At 37.0% G+C, this 11,926-nt stretch overlaps 1 long non-coding RNA gene and 1 pseudogene across 1 annotated transcript; one reads left to right on the top strand and one right to left on the bottom strand.

The window, feature by feature from the left end:
* Positions 1–590: 590 nt before the first annotated feature.
* LOC136817686 (uncharacterized) lies at positions 591–9,798 on the top strand. The gene is made up of 3 exons (XR_010848136.1): positions 591–748; positions 7,619–7,722; positions 9,783–9,798. It is a non-coding gene; the product is annotated as an uncharacterized lncRNA (long non-coding RNA).
* A 136-nt stretch (positions 9,799–9,934) lies between these two features.
* On the bottom strand, positions 9,935–11,651 carry LOC136817734 (trichohyalin-like; annotated as a pseudogene).
* Between the last annotated feature and the right edge of the window lie 275 nt (positions 11,652–11,926).

Here is an 11,926-nt window from a genome sequence, read left to right as displayed (position 1 = left end):
TCTTTATTATCCTTTTTAGAAAATTTTTGTCTATGGGTTAAAATTTTGATCAGTGCATTTTTTTATAATCAAGTGAAACATTTTTCCACTCTGTGTAAATGCAACGGGTCGCAGTGATCGAGTGTATTTGCACGGGGTTTTTTCATCACTTTTGTTTTCGACCCGTTGCATTTGCCGCATGTCGCACACTGTGCAATGCAAATGCAAGGATTTCCATGACTGGACTGGCGAAGGCATTCACCAGTTCACTTGCCAATAATGAATAAAGTGAACCGCTGCGATGTGCGAAGTGAGTGGGAATCGAGCCTCAGTCGCCTCTGTGCAGCAACCAAGGTCAATGACCACTATTGACCACCACTTTTTACCACAGCGCGTAAGAAGTTTATTATTCAGGATTATAGCTACCTTTTCATTTTTCATTTCCTTCGCTTCGCCAGCTCAACTTAACCTTTTTTTCCAAATGGAATCTGTTTGGAGCACTAAGAAAAATCCGCATAGGCTTCGATGGCTTCGAAAACGAACCTCTTAGCCGTTTTTACCTTCTGTTCCTAACTCGTATAAATTCGGACGTTGTAGGACAGACTATACTCAACCAGAGGCTAAAAGCTTGGATCGTCAAGGCCAGTGCTGTAATCAAAATTTTTCAAAATGGCGGAAAAAGCGCGGAATGTTTTCACTTCTGTTTCTGACACTGTCTTTCCAGGATCAAAGAAAATTATCAACAAAGGAAGAACACACCCTTCGTCAGGTATACTTCTTGCTTACAAAGTCTAGTAGCTTTATTTTGTTTTGAAATTGTAACCGTGATGAGATCGGGTAACTTGCAAGTCAAGTGGAGGGAAACTTTGCTGCTGCACGTACAGCAGCAATCTGCTGCTGCACGTACAGCAGCAATCAAACATGAAACGACCCTGCCCAGCCTAGACTAATGTTAATTTTTCTTTCAGAAAAAAGACTATAATTTGTTTACCTTTATCCTGCAGCTTCCCAACATTCAAGCTCTCAAACATCACAAGCCGAATGAAATTATTTTCGATTTCCCGTAGAAATTATGCGATGAAAAATCCAGGAGGGGTCGAAGAATATGAAGACTTTTTATTTCCAAACAAGTTATCTTTGCTTACAGTATAACGAAATATTACTTTTCAATATATTTGCTAAATATAATGTTTGATTACAAAAATACTTTACACTGTATTTAAAGTTTGAAAAAGTCGATTCTACTATTCTACTTAGCTCTTTGTTTTCATGTCTAACCCCCCCCCCCGTCTCAAAAGAAGTCCCAGAATCCCGAGAATTTTGCATAGTCAGGCGTTCAAAACAAAGGCGTTTCTATTTTTCCGCCCACTTACGAATTTTTCTTTATATATAATAGGCATTTAAAATATCAAATTTAAAAATAATAGTATAAAACCTTATTTTTTACCGTATAGTAATTCTTCTAAAACGAAAAACAAAATACACTAGAAAAATAAAGAATTTATGAGTGTTATCAAGCCACCCAAAATGAACTTTCATTCGTCCGCGTCATCAAATTGTTGTATACGTCACGATCTATTGTCAACCATTGTCCAATCCCGTAAGCGATTGAAGTGCCGTCAGTAATAATCTGAGAAGAGAACAATAACATTATGACATCACACAAATAAATTACGCTGGGAAAGTCCGCGAGGACAACATGCGGTCTTAACATTTTTCCTCGCAAGTTTGGGGGGAAAACAAAAGTACTCTATATTCTACGTATGGGGAAGTGTAAGAAAGATTTACAAAATAGAAAAGTTTCGTTTTGGGGTAAAGAATCAGTATTGTGAATTTAAGCGAGTTTCTATTTTGCAATTTTTCTACAGAGCCAAATAAAGATTTTTTCTATTGTTCTTGCTCGATTGCCTCTAACAATAAGTTCCGTAGTTATGAGGTTATCGAGACAAAATGTGACGAATTTGCGCGGAAACAAAATTTAACATTAGTCTAGGCTGCTGCCGATTCCCCGGTCCGGACAATCCGGGGATTTCTTTTTAATGTCCGGGGATTTTAACATTTATTTTGAAACTTAGTGCCCCAGATGCCCCGGACTTGGTGCGTTGTTCACGCGACGCACGTAAAGATAGTGAAATATGCCTTACTGGCACTGCCATACTCCAGACTGCCGCGCTCAATAGGATCGATCATCGGAACAGCTCGATGATGGATCGATATGTGATCGATGGATTACTTAACGATCCGGATAGGAGATCGATGGAAGATTCAGCCATTAAAAAGTCTTGAGTATCGATCCTTCGTTGATCCATTATCGAGCTAGTATTTCAATCGAGTATACCGATTCGTCATCGATCGTTAGTCGATTTGTCGATCGGAACGGCTCGATGACGGATCGATATGTGATCGATGGATTACTTAACGATCTGGATAGGAGATCGATAGAGGATCGATACTCAAGATTTTTTTAAGCTTATGATTAGTTATGGATTATTTATCGATCTATCATCGATCTTTTATCAATCTTATCGACCCTATCAGTTCGTACTCGATTTACAATCGATAACAAATCAATTAACGATCGATGACGAATCGATTAACGATCGATGACGAATCGATTAACGATCGATGACGAATCAGTATACTCGATTGAAATACTAGCTCGATAATGGATCAATGAAGGATCGATATCAAGACTTTTTAATGGCTGAATCTTCCATCGATCTCCCATCCGGATCGTTAAGTAATCCATCGATCACATATCGATCCGTCATCGAGCCGTTCCATTGATCGATCCTACAGTGAAGTCAAGTTTGAAGATATTCTTTATTAGACAAACAGTTAAAAGCAGTCAAAACGCAATTTACATTACCTCCTGAGTTTGTCTTTGTTATTAGGGTGGGGCGTCAAATGTCAAAGTCAGAAAATTCAAGATGTAGTGTTTTTTTATGAAAATTTAACCTATTGTGAGGCATTCTGCGTAATTTTTAAGGTCAGAAGTTCAAAATTGGCCGAACCCCCCTGGGGGTACTGATTCGCACTACAGGCAAAAATTGGAAAAAATGGCATTTTCTGGTCTTTTCAGGCCTGTAAATATGTCAAAACTATTGCAAATCTAATTTTTTTCACTTGCTGTACTAAATTTTATGAAGAAACAACAAAATAATCATATTGGATTGAAAATTGTGCCCACTAGAGCCCTAAAAGAGCCGTTTTAAGCCAATTTTGGGTAGCAAAATGCTTTTTAAGGCCAATTTTGCAAGCTCATAAACTTTAAACTGATCGATTCACATGCCTGAAATTTTCAGAGATGGAAGTCTTCAATAAAGTCTTTAAGCAAAATGAATTTCAAGTTTTTCACTTTTTTCAAAAGATCATAATGGCGTCTTCAAAAATCGCTTTTTAACAAAAAAAAATCATATTTCTCAAAAAATAGCATTTTTAAGGCAAGCTTCTACAAACTGAGTTTAAATGCTGACTGAATTTTTTTTTGCAGTGATAGTATACTGGAGATACTCCAGGGAAATCAAAATCATTTGCGTCTGGGATGGGTCTATGTCCACCATTATGGAAATAAAATCCCTGCTAAGAGCCATTTTTCAGGCCAAAAACCCAAATTTGGACTGAAAATATCTCTAAAATGTCAATAGACATGAGTCCAAATTTTCTTGCAGTGATAGTTTTCTGGAAATACTACAGGAAAATCAAAGTCATCTGGGCTTGGGATTTTGGTATATCCACCATTTTGGAATTGAAATTCCTGCTAAAACGCAATATTTCAATCAAAAATCCAATTTTTGACTCAAAAAATCTTAAAAATGGCAATAGACATGAACCTAAAATCTTTTTGCAGTGATAGTCTTCTGGAAATACTCCAGGGAAATCAAAATTGTTTGGGTTTAGGATTTGGGTATATCCGCCATTATGGAATTGAAATATGTGTTAAAACTGGCTAAAATACTACGTTTCAAGCAAAAACCTCGTTTTTGAATAAAAATTGCTCTAAAATGACAATAGACATGGACCCAAATTTTTTTGAAGTGATAGTATTCTGTGAATATTCCTGGAAAAACAAAATCATTTCAGTCTGAGATTTGTTTACATCAACCCTTATGGAAATGAAATCTCTGTTAAAATGCTACATATTTCCATCCCATATATCATAATTGACTAAATATTTTGTATATTATATTAAGCAAAGAATGTGAATTTACAATCCTTTAATTTAGAAATACTAGTTGAAATATATTATTTAAAAAATCCCATTTCACTCAACAATTCTTTATAGCCCACTTACATTTCCATTTTCAAGACTTGTTCCGTCAAAAAAAGATTGAATTTTAGCTTGAAATATTGTATACATTTTAAAACTAGCTTCAGTTTTAAAAATGCGGTCCCAGAAGCATGTTATACCTGAATAGTTTTTACCCCTAGAGTATTTACAGAACACTATCACTGCAAAAAGATTTTAGGTTCATGTCTATTGCCATATTAGAGCAGTTTTTAAGTCAATATAATATTTTTGCTTGAAATGTTGCAATTTAGCCAGTTTTAAAACATATTTCAATTCCATAATGGCGGATATACCCAAATCCTAAACCCAAACAATTTTGATTTCCCTGGAGTATTTCCAGAAGACTATCACTGCAAAAAGATTTTAGGTTCATGTATATTGCCATTTTTAAGATTTTTTGAGTGAAAAATTGGATTTTTGATTGAAATATTGCGTTTTAGCAGGAATTTCAATTCCAAAATGGTGGATATACCAAAATCCCAAGCCCAGATGACTTTGATTTTCCTGTAGTATTTCCAGAAAACTATCACTGCAAGAAAATTTGGACTCATGTCTATTGACATTTTCAGTCCAAATTTGGGTTTTTGGCCTGAAAAATGGCTCTTAGCAGGGATTTTATTTCCATAATGGCGGACATAGATCCATCCCAGACGCAAATGATTTTGATTTCCCTGGAGTATCTCCAGTATACTATCACTGCAAAAAAAATTTCAGTCAGCATTTAAACTCAGTTTGTAGAAGCTTGCCTTAAAAAATGCTATTTTTTGAGAAATATGATTTTTTTTTGCTAAAAAGCGATTTTTGAAGACACCATTATGATTTTTTGAAAAAAGTGAAAAACTTGAAATTCATTTTGCTTAAAGACTTTATTGAAGACTTCCATCTCTGAAAATTTCAGGCATGTGAATCGATCAGTTTAAAGTTTATGAGCTTGCAAAATTGGCCTTAAAAAGCATTTTGCTACCCAAAATTGGCTTAAAACGGCTCTTTTAGGGCTCTAGTGGGCACAATTTTCAATCCAATATGATTATTTTGTTGTTTCTTCATAAAATTTAGTACAGCAAGTGAAAAAAATAAGATTTGCAATAGTTTTGACATATTTACAGGCCTGAAAAGGCCAGAAAATGCCATTTTTTCCAATTTTTGCCTGTAGTGCGAATCAGTACCCCCAGGGGGGTTCGGCCAATTTTGAACTTCTGGCCTTAAAAATTGCGCAGAATGCCTCACAATAGGTTAAATTTTCATAAAAAAACACTACATCTTGAATTTTCTGACTTTGCCCCAAAAATGACTGTTGACGCCCTACCCTATTGTTATGCTAAAATATAATAAACCTTTGTCCTGCCTGTCTAATTACAAAAACCTCCAATCACTACTTCTCCGCCATCTTGTTTCACTTTAAATGCCGTGTTTTAAAATTCCTTAGCTACATTATATGTACGGAAAAGGTTTTCTCCAGGTTTTTTCAATCCCGGGATTAAACTACGAGGACGGTTCCGCCCACTTATTTTTATTTTGGCGTTAAGCGCCCCGGGATACCTAACAATAAAAGAGATTTTAAGATTAATGTTGAAAAGCATGTTTTTTCGATAAATTTAGGCGATACTCAACAAAAAATAAGGTGGTTTTAAACAAATCTTTGACAAATTGGCGTTTCTTTCTGTTCTAATATATGCAAATCACGTCGAAAAAAGATTATATTTCCGCCTTGACTTTCGCTTTCGTGTTACGCGATTCCAATTGGATGAATAACGAACAGGTATATCTCAGCAACACCAGAAACCGGACGCACTTCGGACTCAAGTCTGATGTTGAGATTGTCCGGTGTTAAAAAGTATTCTCATCTGATACCGGACTTGGCGTGTCCGGTGTTTGTAAAATCCGGTGCGTCGGCAGGGATGAAAATTTTAGGGTGATATAATAATATCATGAATAGAAAAAACATACTAAAATTTGATCAACAGAACAAAAAAGTTTTGTTTACTTCCTCTCCAGAGATCAAACGGTGGATGATGGAGAGTATCAGCATAATGCACATCTGTTTTGTCAATTACAGTAAAGGTGTTTAGAGGCCCAAGACATGAGAAACCTACATTCTCGGGGTCAGGTGCTGTAAATGTGTTGGCAGACCCCATATATTGTGATTCTCTTATTATTTTTGTCAATTTAAGTTTTTTTGTCAATAAAATGACAATGAATAATAGTGACCTTCAATGGGAAAAGGATCACTTTCGTTTTCTACAGAAAGGTGTATTGATAGTAAAATTATCAATAACTTGATCGATTTTATTGATAACTGTAAATTCTTCGTCGATAGGCTGGTTTGCATCGACAAGGAAGTTCTATCGATAATTCTATCGCTATAAGGATTATCGATAAAGTCATCTTTGGAAAGTCTTTATCAATAAAATTTTATTGTTAACAATTTCTAACGCTAAACATGATAAGTTTACGTTTCTGTTTGATTTGTTCTTTCTAAAATAAGAAATCACGTAAAAACGAGTTGATGAAATTAAGCATTAAAGTCTGTCTCAAAATAATTTGCAGCTGGAGACAAAAAAGGCTGTAACTTGTGATAGAATTCGAATCAAGTTGCGATTTTGTGCTCGTTAAAAAGATATTCGTGAGTGGAATATTATCAAGTAAAAGATTTGGAAAAAAAAGGTAAATGAAAATGAAAAATGAAGAAGAAAGAAATCAATTTCTTGTAGAAATGTGGTATAGTTACCATTTTCAGAGGAGTGATTCTGCAATCTTAGATCATTATCACTGTTAAAATATTTTTCAAAAATATTCATTCAATCAAAAGATATCAAACAAAGTTTATTGCTGGTTGACTCTATAAAGTAGTAAAAAACGACAAAAAAACTGTCTATTGTAAATACTCGTTTTTTACTTGATAATATTCCACTCACGAATATCTTTTTAACGAGCACAAAATCGCAACTTCATTCGAATTCTATCAAAAGTTACAGCCATTTTTTTCTCCAGCTGCAAATTATTTTGAGACAGACTTCAGAAATACTCGTGAAAAATACAAGAAAAGCGGGTTGATAAAACTTTTCGTTTATTGTTTATATACACATCTTTTTATGTTATGCATTTTTTTCTTTCTTTTCTTCTTATCTTATATACAAAAATATTAATTGTTTGGGCAGTAATCCTGATTTATGTCTGAATTTATGCTTCCCTGAAAGTCTGAAGACCTAAAAAATTGTCGAACCGATTGGAAGAGTTGGTTGGTTGGTTACCAATAAGTTCATAATAATTTTTTTAATTTAATTTGCAAATGCAAGCGTATTGACCTTTAATTCAACCCTATTTTTCTCTTTTTCTTTTTCTCTCTAGGGAATTATCTTATTTCCAACCTTGGTCTACAGATGGCGCTGTATTTCAATGTTCATTATTCACCTTTCTGGTTTGTTTCATGTATTGTTATGTTAACTGTGAAAGTAAGTTGTCTCTTTTTCATGTAAGATGACTTTTTAAGGGCTCTGACCATAGTGAATTTTTGATATTTGCCACGTACAAAATATAAAGTTCTACTTTATGTAGCCCACAAAACTGTGGCATGTTATACATTTTCTGTTAGGTTAATTATCCTTGAGTCTAAAAATTTAAGAATGGCAATGAAAAAAGTTGATGAAGAAAAAAATGAAGACTATTGCGCACAAGTATTTCAACTTTGAAGAGCTTATTTTCAGCAAAGAAAAAACATTTTGAAATGTTTTTTTTGGTGTATCTTTTGCCGAACTAAAAAAATATTTTCGGAAAATATTTCTAAAAGTTTATTTGTCTCAAAATCTTGAAAATAGTGCTTTTTGACCAATTTTCAATCCCAATTTTTCATAGAAAAACAGTCATAATTTTGATGCATTAATTTAGAAAATTTTTCCAAAAAATTTAAAATACTTCAACTCTTTACGGACAGTTTGAAAAAACTTCGAAACAAAAAGTTAATTACCCATTGAAACTGAGCACTTTTTATAAAAGAAGGTGATGCAACATATTATTAATGTATTTTTAAAGTTCATAGTGTTATTTTTGCAATTAAATTCTTAATTACTCTTAAGAGATTTGATTAAAAAGCAATTCTTTGTTAAAGTGTTAAAGAACCTAACATAACTTCAATCATATATTCAAATGCTAAAATCAATTTTTTGACTATTATGGTCAGAGCCCTTAAGTACTCTTGGGTACCGTAACTTGGTCTAATGTCGACATCCCTCGTCTAAATTCGACACCCTTCTCTAGAGCTGAAAAGAAAGGTCGAAACTATTTTTCTTTGCTTGGCTTAGGGGACCATTCAAAAAGTACGTATGCTCGAAAATGGCAATTTTTTTACTCCCCCTCCCCCTTGTATGCTTTCGTCCGCTTTATGTGTACCCCCCCCCCCTTCAGCCTACGTACGTTTTTTAAGTACACCCCCCTAACCAAAGTCGAAACTTGAAACTCTTGTAACAGTAGAATATGTAGGTATCCAATCGTATTTATAACAAAGTCTCAAGAAATTAAAAGAATCCATAAGATGAACAAAAACACCAAAGGAGAAATGAAAAATAACAATTGCAAAAACAATTTTTTGATGTGAAAATATTGCGTTTTCTCTCAAAAAAGACAATTTAGGAAAAATTACGAGCGTACGTACTTTTTGAATAGTCCCTAGTGGGAAGAGAGGAAAAATTCTTTTCCAATCACCGATTCCAACTTTTATATTATTCCTATCTCTAAAGAAGGGTGTCGAAATTAGAAGACAGGTGTCAAGATTAGACCAACTTACAGTACCTAATAAACGGGGGGGGGGTTCGAAATAAGCTTGATGGGTGGAACTGTATAAGGGTTGCGAAGCGATCCAAACTCCATCTCCATTCTTAAGTTGCTAGCAAAATAGCAGCTTTTTTTTCGGAAATTTTTTTTTGGCAGTAAAAATTGGATTTTTTTATTTAGGGAAATTTTGTTATGTCATTTTTAGGGGAAAAGAGTATTGGCTTTACATTTTTTTCTAATTTTTTTCCACAGTAATGTAAAATGGTAATTTTTATAAAAATCTTTTTTAAAAGTTCCTAAAAATGGTAATATTTAATTTCTGATTGAGCCCGATTTTTAAAAGAATAATTTTTGGTCAAATTTGGGCCGAATTTGGGTACTCACTCATCTATTCAAGCTGCTCACCGCGCTTTTTTACTCTCTTGCTATTTGTCCAGATTTGTCCTATTTTTATCTGATTCTCATCATCAGGTAGGTCCATTCAGCATGTTGCTTGTTATTATAAGAACAAACTATATAATAACATAAGTTTAGAAACATTTTAAGGCTTTATGGACTCATAACCACTCAATTTCCACAAAAATATTCAAAAAATGGTGAAAATAAGAACAGGTTAAGACAAGTTTAGGCTTAAAACTCGAAAAGTTAAGAATACCCGAAGGCTTTAAAAATTTTGGATGTACTTATAAAAAAAACGTATATGGACTGTGGTTTTTCTGAACTTCTTGTTTATATTTTTTACCAGTATAACAAATTGAGCGGCAAGGACTTTGTGTAAGGATACATATTGACGACGTATATTACATTATATTATATATTACATGATAAGAATACAAATAGACGACGTATATTACAATACAATTATTATGTATTACATGACACTTGCTCCCGTTCCCATTATTGCTCCCGTTCCCATTCTTGCTCCCGATCACATTCTTGCTCCCGTTCCCATTCTTGCTCCCGTTCCCATTCTTGCTCCCGTTCCCATTCTTGCTCCCGTGCCCATTCTTGCTCACGTTCCCATTCTTGCTCCCGATCCCATTCTTGCTCCCGATCCCATTATTGCTCCCGTTCTCATTCTTGCTCCCGATCCCATTCTTGCTCCCGATCCCATTATTGCTCCCGTTCCCATATTTGCTCCCGATCCCATTCTTGCTCCCGTTCCCATTCTTGCTCCCGATCCCATTCTTGCTCCCGTTCCCATTCTTGCTCCCGATCCCATTCTTGCTCCCGATCCCATTCTTGCTCCCGATCCCATTCTTGCTCCCGATCCCATTATTGCTCCCCGTTCTCATCTTGCTCCGATCCCATTATTGCTCCCGTTCTCCATGCTTGCTCTCCGTTCCCATTCTTGCTCCCGATCCCATTCTTGCTCCCGTTCCCATTCTTGCTCCCGAGACCATTCTTGCTCCCGATCCCATTCTTGCTCCCGATCCATTCCTTGCTCCCGATCCCATTATTGCTCCCGTTTCTCATTCTTGCTCCCGATCCCATTCTTGCTCCCGATCCCATTCTTGCTCCCGATCCCATTCTTGCTCCCGATCCCATTATTGCTCCCGTTCTCATTCTTGTTCCCGTTCCCATTCTTGCTGCTCCCGATCCCATTCTTGCTCCCGTTCCCATTCTTGCTCCCGTTCCCATTCTTGCTCCCGATCCCATTCTTGCTCCCGTTCCCATTCTTGCTCCCGTTCCCATTCTTGCTCCCGATCCCATTATTGCTCCCGTTCCCATTCTAGATCCCGATCCCATTCTTGCTCCCGATCCCATTCTTGCTCCCAATCCCATTATTGCTCCCGTTCTCATTCTTGCTCCCGTTCCCATTCTTGCTCCCGATCCCATTCTTGCTCCCGTTCCCATTCTTGCTCCCGTTCCCATTCTTGCTCCCATTCCCATTCTTGCTCCCGATCCCATTCTTGCTCCCGTTCCCATTCTTGCTCCCGTTCCCATTCTTGCTCCCGTTCCCATTCTTGCTCCCGTTCCCATTCTTGATCCCGATCCCATTCTTGCTCCCGTTCCCATTCTTGCTCCCGTTCCCATTCTTGCTCCCGTTCCCATTCTTGATCCCGATCCCATTCTTGCTCCCGATCCCATTCTTGCTCCCGATCCCATTCTTGCTCCCGTTCCCATTCTTGCTACCGTTCCCATTCTTGCTCCCGTTCCCATTCTTGCTCCCGTTCCCATTCTTGATCCCGTTCCCATTATTGCTCCCCGTTCCCATTATTGCTCCCGTTCCCATTATTGCTCCCGTTCCCATTCTTGATCCCGATCCCATTCTTGCTCCCGATCCCATTCTTGCTCCCGTTCCCATTATTGCTCCCGTTCCCATTATTGCTCCCGTTCCCATTCTTGCTCCCGTTCCCATTCTTGATCCCGATCCCATTCTTGATCCCGATCCCATTCTTGCTCCCGTTCCCATTCTTGCTCCCGTTCCCATTCTTGCTCCCGATCCCATTCTTGCTCCCGATCCCATTCTTGCTCCCGTTCCCATTATTGCTCCCGTTCCCATTCTTGCTCCCGATCCCATTATTGCTCCCGTTCCCATTCTTGCTCCCGTTCCCATTCTTGCTCCCGTTCCCATTCTTGCTCCCGTTCCCATTCTTGCTCCCGTTCCCATTCTTGCTCTCGAATTTCTTCTGCTCCCGTTCCCATTCTTGCTCCCGATCCCATTCTTGCTCCCGATCCCATTCTTGCTCCCGTTCCCATTATTGCTCCCATTCTCCTTTTCGTCTTCGAATAATGGAAATCCGCCTCATTCCGCCCTGACGCGCGCCACTTTTTTTTGAATTTCGAATGTATGACGTATTTCGTACTAGCTCGGTTCGATGTATTGTTCGATTCTTTTGTTTTTCTTTAAGCCAATCAAATCCGTTGGGATCAAAGTTCGAAAAT

This window comes from Clytia hemisphaerica, unplaced genomic scaffold (genome assembly GCF_902728285.1).
Source record: "Clytia hemisphaerica strain Z4C2 unplaced genomic scaffold, Clytia hemisphaerica genome assembly, whole genome shotgun sequence".
NCBI lineage: Eukaryota > Metazoa > Cnidaria > Hydrozoa > Leptothecata > Clytiidae > Clytia > Clytia hemisphaerica.
The sequence above is the reverse complement of the archived record's forward strand: the minus strand, read 5'-3'. Positions and strand labels throughout refer to the sequence as shown.